This window comes from Rana temporaria, chromosome 1, assembly GCF_905171775.1.
Source record: "Rana temporaria chromosome 1, aRanTem1.1, whole genome shotgun sequence".
Classification (NCBI taxonomy): domain Eukaryota; kingdom Metazoa; phylum Chordata; class Amphibia; order Anura; family Ranidae; genus Rana; species Rana temporaria.
In genome coordinates, this window is record NC_053489.1 from 198,082,038 (window position 1) to 198,097,774 (window position 15,737).

Here is a 15,737-nt window from a genome sequence, read left to right on the forward strand (position 1 = left end):
AATCAATTCGACGCATGCTTGGAATCATTGAACTTCTGACACGATCATTTTTTTAACTGATGGTTTGTACGCACGACAGACCATCAGTCAGCTTTAGACCATTGTCCTCTGGTTAACCTATCGTGTGTATGAGGATTAAGTGTCTGAATTTATGTGATTGCAATTTTTTGTATCAATAAACCCCTTTTTTATGCGGCACGGCCCACATTTGACATCTTTATCTCCGGGAGGATACATTTCCTTTGTTTTTTTCCCCTGGGGGGGGGGTCTTTTTTGTATTACGTTTTTTATGTGGTTCTGATGCGATTTTGCAAGGCTCATGACCAGGTTTTTGTTACAGCATCGGTTTCAGTGCTGGCCAATACATAGTAGATAAAGGGTGTCAGCTCCTGTAGTAGGAGAGCAATCCATGTTGAAATCCTGAACTGAATCCTGAACACATGTACGATTCAGAAGCATTCCCATACAACTCGATGAGCCTGGAATTCACACCTGAGCCGCACCACAGTGCTCAGAAAATGCACAGGACACTTTTTAAATTCGCACTGCTAATGCACCACATGTCAATGAAATCAATGTTATTTCACATGTCATGCAAATTGGATGCGGTTCAAAACAGAAAACATCCCTTTGCCAAAAACCAAACATCTGTCATGCAGGGTTTCTTCAATGTCTTTCAAATAAGTTCTGTGTCCCCGATTTAAAGTGGTTGTAAAGGCAGAAGGTTTTTTATTTTAATGCATCCTATGCATTAAGATAAAAAAAACTTCTGTGTCCAGAAGGCCCCCTCAGCCCCCCTAATACTTACCCAAGCCCATCTCAATCCAGCGATGTTGCAGGAGAGACTCGGCTGTCCAGATTCTCCCTCCTCATTGGCTCAGACAGCGGCGAAAGCACCATTGGCTCCCACTGCTGTCAATCAAAGTCAGTGAGCCAAAGAGAAGCTAGAGGGGGTTAGGTCGGGCCGTGGCTTTGTGTCTGAATGGAAACAGGGAGCAGCAGGGAGGTGCTGAAACAGAAGAAAGGGGAGAACAAGGGAATAATAATCCAAACAATAACATACTGTAAAACATGAAAGCCACTACTGGTATCTGTGAGATGGCACCGAAGACAGTTTATGAGCGCATCTTTAGAGGGGAAAGCAGAAACATGCACCACCTTTTAATCAAGTTCTTCAGAGGGAAAGGCAGAAACACATCCTTTAAATCAAGCTATTGGTTTAGAAATGTAATCCTCCTAAATGGTGGAAGGTCCTTTGTAGATGTGTCATCTCCATTTTCCTTCACGGTCCTCTGCATTGGTTGCAAATGATAGCCAACATGGACAAGTCTTGAGTTAGCTCATACAACAGAAGACCACTTTGAAAAGCATTCAAAACAGTGAAAACTCAGCCTTTTCCTTGACTTCACAGTGAAGTTTAATGTACTGTACTGTATTAGTTCTGATTTCCTTGTCAGATTCAGGATCAGCCAGTTCAAAAGTAGAATCAATCTGGGGTCTTTATTTAAAAAGGCAGGTGGGAACTGTGATGAACGCAGATATCAGATGCCTGCCCTCCTTACTAACTTGTGACAAAGGATCGGCCAATCTCACACTTACATAACAATGCCCCTCTCATCTGCACCCAGCACAGAGATTTTCCAGCTTGCGGGATCACCATCTAGGTGCCAGCAGCCTGAGAGTGATTGTCACTGGGCTAGTCAAACAATTAACCCGTTAACTGCCACCACTGAAGTTTTTTTTTTTTACTGAAGTGTGAGAACTTCCACCAATTTAGCATTACAATTATGATTTTAAAATAGTTGTCTATATTATAACACGCACTGTCACCACAGATGGGTATGCTCAGAAAATTTATCCTATACAGTATGACTCTTCAAGAAACAGGTTCTTGGTCAGCTTGCATTAAGAACTTAGGGACAAGGTTAACACTTTTTCAAAATAAAGATTTAATAATGAAAAGACCAAAATTGGTGCACATATAATATTTACAATCAATGTCCTTGGGTTGAACAGAGTTCAGTTGATGACCCAGGTGTCAAATTTGTTCTCAAACTTGGCAGATGTTTCTGATTTGATGGTAAAGGAGAACTGTATAACTGTCCTGGCATCTCTCTTTTCTTTGGGATCAAAGGGGTGTTGACAGATACGAATGAGCAATCGTCTGGTCATCTCATTTAGGGGTTGGTTGCTTTGAGGTCTTTACTTCCATGACCATGTCCCAGGTACAGTTTGTGATAAATATTCATATCTTTGCATCTCTACTATTTACAGACTGCTAACATCCATATTATGGTCCAGCCAGGGGTGAATCTGCCGCGAGGCAAACAAGGCATTTGCCTTAAGTGGCATTCTACAGGGGGTGGCGCCGCTTAGTGGTTAGACTGGGCCGGTGTTCAGTCATTCCCCAAACCTAGCCGTAGCAGAGTCGCAGATTTACCAGAATGAAAGCCGCCATATCGCTGGCTCCGTCTCCGCCCTGCCTCCACCGCTGACTGAGGCTCTTACTGGCGACTGGTTGCTAGAGCCACCTACTGTCTAGCAACCAGTGACATCTCCGCTGTGACTCCCTACCTTGCAGAGGGGGGCTTTGGTCTGTGTAATGTGCAGGGGGGCTGTTGAAAGTTTGGAATGTAAAAGGGGGCTGTTGAAAGTTTTTTTCCTTAAACTTCCCTCTTAAAATTAGGGTGCGTGTTATGCGACGATAAATACAGTAACTATGTAACTATGTGATAGGGATTTCGTCACTTCTAGTTGTTTCCCTGACCCTTACAGCCAGGGACGCATTCGATTAAACAGATATTTATTAAACTAGGCTTATTTTAATTAAACTTGATTAGAGATCCATGAGCATGCTTAGAGCAGTGTTTTTCAACTCCAGTCCTCAAGGCACACCAACAGGTTTTCAGGATTTCCTTTAGATGAAACGACTGTGGTGATTACTAAGGCAGTGAAACTGATCAAATCACCTGTTCAAAATAATGGAAAGCCTGAAAACATGACCTGTTGGTGTGCCTTGAGGACTGGAGTTGAAAAACATTGGCTTAGAGGACACGTTTGGTTCATTGATATATGTTTTTTATTGTGATGTAATCTAATGGAGGTCTGATATATATTTTTTTGCTCTCTATGGTGTTCCATAGCAAAAGCTATTGTCTTGTGAAGTATATCTAGTAATGCATGCTAATTATTTATTTTAGGTAAACTTGAATTATTTTCTATGGGGTGACTTTTATCATTCAGATAAAATTAAAATACATAGAATTAATTGCCAAACAGACTTCAAAAATTATACTTATACAGTCACTATATAATTCACATACAATACCCTATTATATGTGGCATTAGACAACTTTTGGTTCCAATCTGTGTTAACAAGCTCCAACTGGCCTACGACTAGAGAACTTTATGTACCTACAAGCACCAAGTAATTCCATAGCTTTTTTTTTACTGTACATCTTTCTACTCCAAGAGGTGTGTTTACTTTCCTTTTGAATGGTTAGTACTTCCTTTTTCTGGTCCTCATTTGGACCTTAGTTCCAGCAGTCTCAGAGATTGCCAAGTATCAAGAATCAGCATATGACCAACGTTTTGACGAAATTGTTGCATGTATTGTATATATTGTACAGTGTACTGTACATATTATTATATATAATATATAATTATATATATTTTTGTGTTTTTGCTACCTTGTCCACCATCCCTACTGCTCCGGAGGAAGTCACATTTTCTTATCCAAGAAGTGCATAGAGCATCTTTAAAACTGTTATATGGCAAATTTCAAAAATGTTGTTAGTTTAAAGGAGTTGTAAAGGAAAAAAAAAATTTGCCTAAAATTAATGTCTGCAAGGTAGACAGACAGAATATAGTAATGATTCTGTTAAAAAACGAGTAAATACCTATTAAATTCCTTCATCTATATCACCTCCGGCATTCTAGTTTCTGCTGTCTCATTCACTTCCTGGTTTGCATCGCTCGTTCATGTAAGAACTACATTTCCCAGTATGAATTGCGGCACGCCCAATAATTCAGACCTCCTTGAAGTCTCTAACACGTAGAGAGCATCCTGCCACACAGATGTAGTTCCCAGGAGGGGGTGAGCACGTTACTGACCACCGCAGTAAAGCCTCCCGTCACGGTGGTCAGTAAAATCAGACAAGCAGGAAGTGAACAGAACAGAGAAGAAATAGAGCAACTTCTGAGCAAAAACGAACAATGAGGAAGTGAAAAGAGGAATGTCTGCAGGTAAAAGATGCTTATTATGAAAAAAAAATGTTTTCCTTTACAACCCCTTTAAGTAAGCATTGGAATAATAAAATAATTGTAATTTTGAACAATATTGTTACTCAGTTTTTCCCTAATGGGTAAGTTCACCTTTTGAAAAAAATAAATATGCAAATTTATGCAGGTAAAAAAATGTGCATTTACTATTTTTTTTTTCTAATCATTGCATTGCATCTATGGTCATTGTAAAGGCAGGCAGGAAGCATCAATGGACTACTAGAGTGCTCAGTAGCGCCATCATAGTTCATTGAAAACTACAAGACAGCAGCTGCAATGGCTGATGGTACTCGTAGTTCAACCATTCACTGGAGACTGTAAATGAATGATGTGGCCATTTTGGTGGAGCCCTGCACATTTCCAAATTGTGACAGCAAGTGTGGGGAAAGGGGGGGGGGGGGGGGTTTCCGCTGTGCAGGGTACATATCCTTAGAACGGATTGAACATACAACATGTTCCAAAGGTGAACTCATCCTTTTGAGTTCCTCCATTTTTGCTACCACTTTTTTCATAGATCTAGATTAGCCTTGATCAGCCAAAAAAAGCGTTAAAAGCTATATTAGCTGCACTTGTTTGAATTATACATCTTAACCTTTGTTTTACAAAGATGGTAACACAAGAAGGATCTTTACCAGGGTTATGATACATTTTAGTGACCTTGCATAAAAATAGAACTTTTTTACATCATTAAAACTGAATGTGTTACCCGGCTAGTCTAGTTGCCATGGAGTTTGACAGTATAATTGCAATCATTCTCACCTGTCATATTGTGTGTGTGTATATATATATATATATATATATATATATATATATATATATATATATATATATATATATACACAGTAGATATGCATAGGAAAGGTAAAGTACAGTGCCTTGAAAACGTATTCATACCCCTTGAAATTTTCCACATTTTGTCATGTTACAACCAAAAATGTACATGTATTTTTTGGGGATTTTATGTGATGGACCAACACAAAGTGGCACATAATTGTCAAGTGGAAGGAAAATTATAAATGTTTTTAAAAAAAAATTCAACAAATAAATATGTGAAAAGTGTGGCGTGCATTTGTATTCAGCCCCACAAGTCAATACTTTGTAGAACCACCTTTTGCTGCAATTACAGCTGCAAGTCTTTTCAGGGATTTCTCTACCAGCTCTGCACATCTAGAGAGTATGGGCCAGATCCTCAAAAGAGATACTCCGACTTAACTGCTGTTCAGTCTGTGTGTAACTTTGGAAACGATCCTCAAAAGGCTTTTTCCAAAGTTAGACAGAAGATCCGGCATGTGTAATTGAATTACACTGCCGAATCTTAGGATGCAGTACCGCATCCGCCGCTGGGGGCATTTCGAGTCGAAATGCCGTTGCTAGTATGCAAATTAGCACTTAAGGCGATCCACAAAGCTTTCTAGCTTCGTTTTTGCGCCGTAAGTGTTATTTTGCAAGTGTAAAATTAGGGCTGGTTCTACAAAGTGTAAACTAGTCACACCTTGTAAAAGCCCATTCCAGCGACGGCATTTGGTATGCTTTCCCGAGGGAGAACTCCACGGCAATTTGTAAAAAACAAAACCGGCATGGGTTCCCCCCCAGGAGCATACCAGGCCCTTAGGTCTGGTATGGGTTGTAAGGGGACCCCCCCTACGCCGAAAAATCGACGTAGGGGTCCCCCGAAAATCCATACCAGACCCGTATCCAAAGCACGCTACCCGGCCGGCCAGGAATGGGAGTGGGGACGAGCGAGCGCCCCCCCCCCTCCTGAGCCGTGCCAGGCCGCATGCCCTCAACATGGGGGGGTTGGGTGCTCTGCGGCAGGGGGGCGCACTGCGGGCCCCCCCACCCCAGAGCACCCTGTCCCCATGTTGATGAGGACAGGACCTCTTCCCGACAACCCTTGCCATTGGTTGTCGGGGTCTGCGGGCGGAGGCTTATCGGAATCTGGGAGTCCCCTTTAATAAGGGGGCCCCCAGATACCGGCCCCCCACCCTAAGTGAATGGATATGGGGTACATCGTACCCCTATCCATTCACCTGGAGGCAAAAAGTAAAAGTTAATAAACACACAACACAAGGCTTTTTAAAATATTTTATTATTCTGCTCCGGACGCCCCCCCTGTCTTCGTTATTAGCTCAATTACCAGGGGGGGCTTCTTCTTCCGCTCTCCGGGGGTCTTCTCCGCTCTCCGGGGGGGGTTTCTTCTTCCGCTCTCCGGGGGGGGGCTTCTCCGGACTCCGGGGGGCTTCTTCCATCTTCTCCCCTCTTCCGCTCTTGACTCGGCGAACCCCGGTTCTTCTGCAGCTCTCCGGTGCCTTCTTCTTCAGCGCTGGCTGCCTGCTATGTTTGTGTGTTAGCTCGATTTCAAACAGGCAGCCAGCGCGGTCTTCTGTGGCGTCAGGGTCTTCTCTTCCTTTCTTCCGATGTTGCCTCGTCGCCTGTTGTCGCTGTAATGATGGAAGCGCGCCTTGCATCCCATTTATATAGGCATCACCGTCCCATCATGCTCCGGTAGGTACCCACGTGGTGGGTGCACGTGGGTAGGCACCCACCACGTGGGTACCTGCCGGAGCATGATGGGACGGTGATGCCTATATAAATGGGATGCAAGGCGCGCTTCCAACATTACAGCGACAACAGGCGACGAGGCAACATCGGAAAAGAAAGGAAGAGAAGACCCTGACGCCACAGAAGACCGCGCTGGCTGCCTGTTTGAAATCGAGCTAACACACAAACATAGCAGGCAGCCAGCGCTGAAGAAGAAGGCACCGGAGAGCTGCAGAAGAACCGGGGTTCGCCGAGTCAAGAGCGGAAGAGGGGAGAAGATGGAAGAAGCCCCCCGGAGTCCGGAGAAGCCCCCCCCGGAGAGCGGAAGAAGAAACCCCCCCCGGAGAGCGGAGAAGACCCCCGGAGAGCGGAAGAAGAAGCCCCCCCTGGTAATTGAGCTAATAACGAAGACAGGGGGGGCGTCCGGAGCAGAATAATAAAATATTTTAAAAAGCCTTGTGTTGTGTGTTTATTAACTTTTACTTTTTGCCTCCAGGTGAATGGATAGGGGTACGATGTACCCCATATCCATTCACTTAGGGTGGGGGGCCGGTATCTGGGGGCCCCCTTATTAAAGGGGACTCCCAGATTCCGATAAGCCTCCGCCCGCAGACCCCGACAACCAATGGCAAGGGTTGTCGGGAAGAGGTCCTGTCCTCATCAACATGGGGACAGGGTGCTCTGGGGTGGGGGGGCCCGCAGTGCGCCCCCCTGCCGCAGAGCACCCAACCCCCCCATGTTGAGGGCATGCGGCCTGGCACGGCTCAGGAGGGGGGGGGGCGCTCGCTCGTCCCCACTCCCATTCCTGGCCGGCCGGGTAGCGTGCTTTGGATACGGGTCTGGTATGGATTGTAGGGGGACCCCCTACGTCAATTTTTTGGCGTGGGGGGGGTCTCCTTACAACCCATGCCAGACCTAAGGGCCTGGTATGCTCCTGGGGGGGAACCCATGCCGGTTTTTTCTTTGAAAATTGGCATGGAGTTCTCCCTCAGGAATGCATGCCGCTGTCATTTTTTTTTTTCCCCGACGCAACTTTTTTAAGCCGTCGCGATCCTCAAAACTCGGCGTAACGTAACTTCGCGCATGCGCAGTACGGCCGGCGCGGGAGCGCGCCTCATTTAAATGGGACTCGCCCCATTTGAATAGGAACGCCTTGCGCCGGCGGAATTTTAGTTACACAGCCTGAAATTTCTAGATAAGTGCTTTGTGGATCAGGCACTTAGGTAGAAACTTTAAGGCAGTGTAACTTAAATTGGATTTTTTAAGTTACGTCAGGTTTTTGTGGATCTGGCCCTATATTTTTTGCCTATTCTTCTTTGTAAAATAGTTCAAGCTCTGTCAAATTGGATGGAGAGCGTCTGTGAACAGCAATCTTCAAGTCTTGCCACAATTTCTCAATTGGATTTGGGTCTGAATTCTGACTGGGCCATTCTAACACATGAATATGTTTTGATCTAAACAAGGGGTAGGCAACCCCCGTCACTGGTGCCACAAGCAGCACGCAAAGCCTCTTTTGTCGGCACTCGACTCCCTCCCCATAAGTAGAGCAGAGCAGGGAAATGTCAGTGAGACACTAATGCATTCAATTTTCAGAGTTCCCCATGCCGCACCTGCACCAAGGGGGAGGCACTGTGCCCCCACACATTGTAAAAGATGGGAAACATTGTTTGGTTCTCTAACTTTACTGTAGCTGCGATCGTCAGATTTTGTGATGGGGAAGAGATTGGAAGCAGTTAGGTGCTAGGAGGGGGGGGGGCAGTCAGAAGAAGGAATTTCACTGCAAATGACAATCAGGTGACGGTTTGTGGAATTACTGTTGGGCTTCTGGGAACTTTGTTGAAATTATTCCTGAACCTTTGCGTCACTTACTACTGAACTCTTGCACTCTCTGTCCCTTTAAGCCAGAGCCATAATTCAGCACAATGAAAGTCACACCCAACCTCAGCTGCAGGGGCCCAACTTATGTTTCTGCACACAGACCCACTGCTTTCAGAAAATACTCCTGATCTGAGCTCATCATTGTACATCCATTCCATATGCTTGTATGTGACCTCACATACAAGCACGTGGGCTGGATGCGAGAGGTGGATGAGCAGGATGAGTGTGCCAGGACAGGTAGATGTGTCTCATCACTGCTTCCTTTCATCACTCTTTCATATCATGCATATCATAGATGAGAAGAGGGTATAGCAGTGGAGTAGATGAGCAGAAGGATACATTGGTGGGGAAAATGAGCAGGAGGGTACAGAGGTGGGGAAAATTAGCAGGAGGGGTTCAGTGTAGGGCCAGATAAGAAGAGGGTTACAGTGGTGGGACAGATGAGTGGGGGGTTCAAAGTTGGGGAAGATGAGAAGGGGGTTCAGGAGTGGGACAGAAAAGCAGGGGGTACAGCAGTGGGTCAAATGTGAAAGGAGGTGTATTAGTGTAATAGATGAGCAGAAGGTTACAGTAGTGGGGCAAAAGAGCAGGGGGAACAGAGGTGGGGCAGAAGAGCAGGGGGTACAGAGGTGAGACAGACGTGTAGGAGGCACACTGATGGGGCACATGAGAAAGCGGGTTACAGTGGTGATGGGGCAGATGAGCAGATGGATTCAGATGAGGTCATTCAGTAGTGAGACAGAAGAGTATTGGGGATACGGCGGAGGAGCAGATGTGCAGAAAGGGGGTTACATTAGTGGGGTAGAAGAGCAGGGTGGTACAGTGGTGAGACAGATGTACAGGGGGTTACAGTGGTGGGACAGATGAGCAGGGTAGTACAGTGGAGGGGGGGCAGATGTGCAGGGGGTTACAGTGGTGGGGCAGATAAGAAAGGGGGTACACTGGTGGGGCAGATGAGATGGGGGTACAGAGGTGGGGCAGATGTGCACTGTAGTACAGCGCACATCTCTCAGAGTGACATCAGAGGACATCAGAGGACATGGAATGCTCTGCTCCTCAAGGGAACAAAACCAGGGACAGCACAAAAGGGCAGCCTCATCACGCACTCCTCACCTTTCCTATAAGGTCTGGTAAGCAAGAAACACCTCACATTCCATCAGGATACAGATGATGATGATTTCCATGATCATGAGCAGGAACAAACAGCTACCCTTGCTGCCTTACCAACTACTGACATCCCTGTATCTGAGAACATGGTTAAACACATGCATGCTGTCTCAGAAAAGACATAAGTAAACCCATTCTCACATTCAATCTCAAATTAATGGCCTGGGGGAGCGTACAGATACCCTTGAACACCAATTGATCAACTATGTCACCACATATAACGAATTAGTTGATGCTCACCAACACCAAGCAAAAGAGCTACAATGCATCACTGCAAAAATTGGATATTTAGAGGACCGATCCTGAGACCGTCTCCCCTCCAGAGCTGACCTCTTACCTACAAGAATTTTTTTAAATGCTGGTCCCCTCACTTACCACCCTGGATCTCACGATCGACAGGGCACACACAATTTTCAAGCCGCCACATATCTCAGTAGAAAAACCTTGCAATGTACTGGCAAGAATCCATTTCTTCCAATCTAAGGAACAAATACTCCTGTCTGCCAGGAATATGTCAATCTTCCCAGAGCCATATGCAGCTTTAACACTCTATGGAGACATATCTCCAGCCACGGCCCAAAAATGCAAAGAGCTTGCGCCTATCACATCTGCCCTAAGGGAGCAATACAAATGGGGTTTCCCAACCAAGCTTATTGTCACATTCCAGGGCAAAGCTGTAACCATCTACCACCTCAAACAAGGCTTAAAACAACTCCAAAACTGGGGCTTATCCCCACCTCCGGTTACCATTTCTTCCAACGCTGCATTCCCGCAACACATCTCAAGTGTATGGCAACAAGCTGACAATGCCTGATCATATCATCTCAACTGACCATCACAGGCCTCGCAGCCTCCACAGTCTCTAATGTTACTTCCCTGGGCTGCGCTCCTAATGTTAAAACCAATTACTGTTTGATCTTTGTTCTTATTCTCAAGTTTACATTTGTTACTCTCCACCCCAGAGTACTGGTGTGCCGTGAACACACTTTTGTGTTCCTATCTTTGTGATTTCCTGCTACACCTACCCCCTTCCCTTTTTACCCCCTCCTCCCCATTAGCTGGTTCACTTTTCTTGTCTTAACATGCTCATTATAATGTAATATCTGGTATATTAACCTTCTTATGCCTAGTAGTTCCACAGAGGGTCAATTCTTCCATGTTGCCAATTGTAACATTTGACACATTTACAATCCCTCCTATTAGTCATGTCATTAAAAATATTGGGCCAGATTCACGTAGATGAACGGCGGCGTAACGTATCGTAGATACGTTACACCGCCGCAATTTTTCATCGCAAGTGCCTGATTCACCAAGCACTTGCGATGAAAACCTACGCCAGCGGCCTCCGGCGCAAGGCGGGCCAATTTAAATGGGCGTGTGCCATTTAAATTAGGCGCGCTCCCGCGCCGGACCTACCGTGCATGCTCAGTTTCTGAACTCCCGCCGTGCTTTGCGCGAAGTGACGTTATTTTTTCGAACGGCGACGCGCGTAGCGTAATTCCGTATTCCCGGACGGCTTACGCAAGCAACGTTATTTTTTACATTTCTACACGGGAACGATGGCCATACTTTATACAGCAATACGATTGCTGTGTAAAGTTAAGGCACCAAAAAAACGACTAACTTTGCGACGGGAAACTAGACTAGCGGCGACTTAGCGAACACGAAAAAGACGCTGGTTTACGACGCAAACTCCCCCCAGCGGCGGCCGCGGTATTGCATCTTAAGATCTGACAGTGTAAAACAATTACACCTGTCGGATCTTATGGCTATCTATGCGTAACTGATTCTATGAATCAGTCGCATAGATAGAAACAGGGATACGACGGCGTATCAGGAGAAACGCCGTCGTATCCCTTTTGTGAATCTGGTCCATTATCCCTAATATTATCCCTAATACTAAAGTGCTTAACAGCCCCTTAAAGAGATCCCTCTTGTGGAGAGAACTACTTTCAGCCAAGTGTGACATAGTTTGCGTCCAAGAGACACACTTTTTTCTCAATCCTGATTCCAAACGAGAAGGAGTTATGATATCTATCCATGACTCAGCCTCCTTTATCCTTCCCCCCTTTAGATGTTGATCATAATGGTCGTTTTCTCATAATTACAGCAACAATTAATAACTTTCATACAACCTTAGTAAACCTATACGCACCTAATACCCACCAAAAGTCATTTTTCAAATCTATTTTTTCTAAATTCAAATCCTTCCAATCCAAACCCATAGTAATATGTGGAGACTTTCATTCCGTGGAGACTCAATTCCTCTCTTCTTAGTAAACCTTAATACCAGGAACAGATCGACTCCACCTTTGAGAGCTTCTGTTTTTGACCCCACAATTATATGGAACAGCCACAAGGCCTTTATGAGGAGAATATTCATCAAAATATCAGCCGACGAGAAACGCCAACATCTACTTTCCATTACTCGCCTCCCAAATTCTACATCTACATCTACTTTCCCAAGTCGCCTAGAAACACAAAACAAATGAAAAACTGACCCTGTCACTTCTGCCAAACTGAAAGCGTGTGGACTTTTTCAACGGTCCTTTGAATATCACATTAAATATTTTTTCTAAAGGCAGTCCACCGAGGCAGCCATGTCTGTAGCTGTCCTATGTCTTTTGCACGTGCAAATAAAACCTCCTGAGTTAACTTTAAATAAAGACCATATGGTGTAAATCTGTAAATAAAAAGTCCAAAACTTTGTGAATCCACCACACAACCACACAATTAATGTGAAGATGCAGCAACAAATATGTTGAGTAGATGGTATGCTGTCAGAAAAAACATATCCAGCGAGCTATTGATAAGATAATGGCTGCTTACCAGATCCAGGAGATAATGCGCTCTGAACCAGGCCGACCTGCCTGTGGTCAATCTATCCACGGTACTCCACACACATGGATCGATCATAGACTCCAAGAGGCAATCTCAGTGCACACCTGATCTCTGACACTGTCAACTCTGTTGATCCTTCATTAGCAATGAGATGAAATGGTGTTGTCTCACATTACATCCAGTATCGGAACAGAGATGGTATCCCAAGGTCAGTAATTAGTAAAGGGAAGAAGAAAGAATCCTCATGGTGCAGTACGTCTTCTTAAAAATGCATTTATTGCACAAACTTCATCACTTACTGACATCCATAGAAACAGACAATTTTCAAACCCAGCTGCGGTTCTCACCAGATGGCTGGAACATAATGACATCAGGAACTTGTGGCTCCACCCTACGCGTTTCCCCATTTTAGGATTCGTCTGGGAACGGAGGCTGAATTCCTGACGTCTATCACTATGTTTAAAGACCTCTCCAGCTAGTGGGGCACCGTAAGATCACTATCTGGAGAGGTATTTAAACATAGTGATGGAGGTCAGGACTTCAGCCTCCGTTCCCAGACAAATCCTAATACGGAGAAACGCGTAGCCACAAGTTCCTGACGTCATTATGGTTCAGCCAGCTGGTGAGAACCACGGCTGGATTTGAAAATTGTATTTTTCTATGGATGTCAGTATGTGATGAAGTTTGTGCAATAAATGCATTTTTATGAAGACATACTGCACCATGCAGGATTCTTTCTTCTTCCCTTTACTAATTACCGACCTCGGGATACCATCTCTGTTCTGATACTGGATGTAATGCTATTTCACATTTCTTTATCTGTGTTGATATTCGTTTTTGGACATTGGATCAACTCCTTATATCACACATTTACACACATTCAATATATCTTTTATATATATATTTGTAGCGCTACCCCCGGAGGAGCTGCTGGTTAGATTTGGGACGGCATGATTATGTTACCTCTGTGATGTGTCTAGGGATGATGATGAAGTGGAGAATGGTGATGAGAGCGAATGATGGAATGTCCAGACAGCAGGGTGACGTTTTCTGTGCTTTTATTACTGGTCCAACATGACCAACAGTCAACTCGAGGTAGATAGAATAGGTTGGTGAAAGAAGAGAAACTTGCAGATTCAGGCCTCTAAATGAGCGAAGCAGTCCTGCTTCAGGATAATGGCTATTGTTTCGTCGCCACTCCAGCCAGAGTCGGTGTAGTGCCCCCGGTCAGATCCCTCTCACAGGCCTGGCAGCCAGGAGGTCACTTAGAACTTCTGGGAAGGAACAAGTCTCTGCCACCGACTTGGCTCTAATAAATTTAGGATTAGTAATGGGACCTCTGCCACAGGCCCAATACTCACGAACACGGATGATAGAGCGGATCCTCCCAGTAAATACAATTTCGCCTGAATCTTCCTCAGGTAGACTTGTTAGCTTGGGGCCACCGACTGACAGTTTGCAGCATACAACCTGTCAGTGTCCGGTCACCCAGATTCCCGATAGATCGTCTGAGCCCTATTGGATCACCTGCCTCCGGGGTTCACCTCAGACCGACTCCACACCGAACAGCACAACTTGCTTGGGATCTTTTTGATAAGTCACTGGGGCCCCTTTGCAGCATCAGTTGCTCTGGGCCATGAGGGCCCAGAGTCGGGAACTCCACGTAGCACGTGCGCCCCGGCCTGGTAGGCCATATCGCCGGGGCCTGTGATGTGCGCACACCCTGAAGGTGGGTGCCGCACATGGAACCAAGAACGGGCGAAGATCCCCACAAAATGGCGCCTGTCACAGAAATACCCTCCCCCAGCATGCCCCGCGAGGGAAACACTCCTCCAATTGGCTGCTGGAGAAAGGCGCTCCGCCTGGACCCCTCTGGCGCCACCTGCTATCCAAAGATGGGAAGGTATCCTTGGAACACATAATGATACCACAGGACAGCCCAGGGCTGACAGCAGCCCAATTTAATAAATCAACACAGATGAGAGCAAGGTAACTCTCTCATCCCCCAACTAAATTTGACATAGCACCTGTACTGAAAAGTACACAGGCGCTACATATTTTATTTGAGTAATTGGGTTGCGCACTTTTTTTTTTGTTTGTTTCAATAGTTTTTATTAGTTTTAACAGTTTTAAACATAAATGACATGCACAAAGATACACAGAGATCATATCGGCGGTTTGGATCACAAGGTGAGGAGGTATCCTATCCATACAGTACTAAGAAGGTGTACACAACAGATGAGAGTAGTTGGATTCCCGTAACCCATCACGCCAGACGGGCTAGTTTTCATGTAAACCCGAGGTACTGGTACAGCACCAAACTCAACATGACTAAAATGGGATAGTGCAATTGAGATAACAAAAAAATAAGAAAAAACAAGAAAAAACAAAACAAAAAACAGAGTAGCAGACTAAAACTAGAGCATTGTAAACAGACGCAGTTAGTCACCCTCAGTATTGGGCAGTGTACCTGCCTTGTGTCAGGCAAGGGCTATCTCACTGCAGGCCAGGTCCGGGTTGAACCCTATACCAGTCGTTCCAAGGTTCCCATAACTTTATAATCTCTGCATAGGTACCTACCCCGGAGGCAAATAGTTGTTCATATGAGCCTTGGGTATTGATTATTTGAATAACTTCCGACAAAGGAGGTCTAGCAGTGGTCCTCCAATGCCTGACCAAAGCTAGCCTAGCAGCTAGGAGGACGTGGGATAAAAGCGTCCTCGAAAGGTAAGGGATCTGATCTATACCCAAGGAAAGTAGTGCCAGCCCCGGAGACAGGGTCAAATTAAGTTTAAGGACCTGCGCTACCAGGTTTTGGATTAGCTGCCAGTATTGTATTGTCACGGGGCAGGACCATAGAATATGGAACAGCGTCCCCGTTCCCCCACATTCCCTCCAGCACCCGGGGGATATACCATTGCCGATCTTAGACAGCCTGAATGGGGTGAGATACCATCTCAACAAGATTTTTTGGAATAGTTCCCACAGATTAACACATTTGGTGGATGAGTATGTTACCCTTAGGGCCG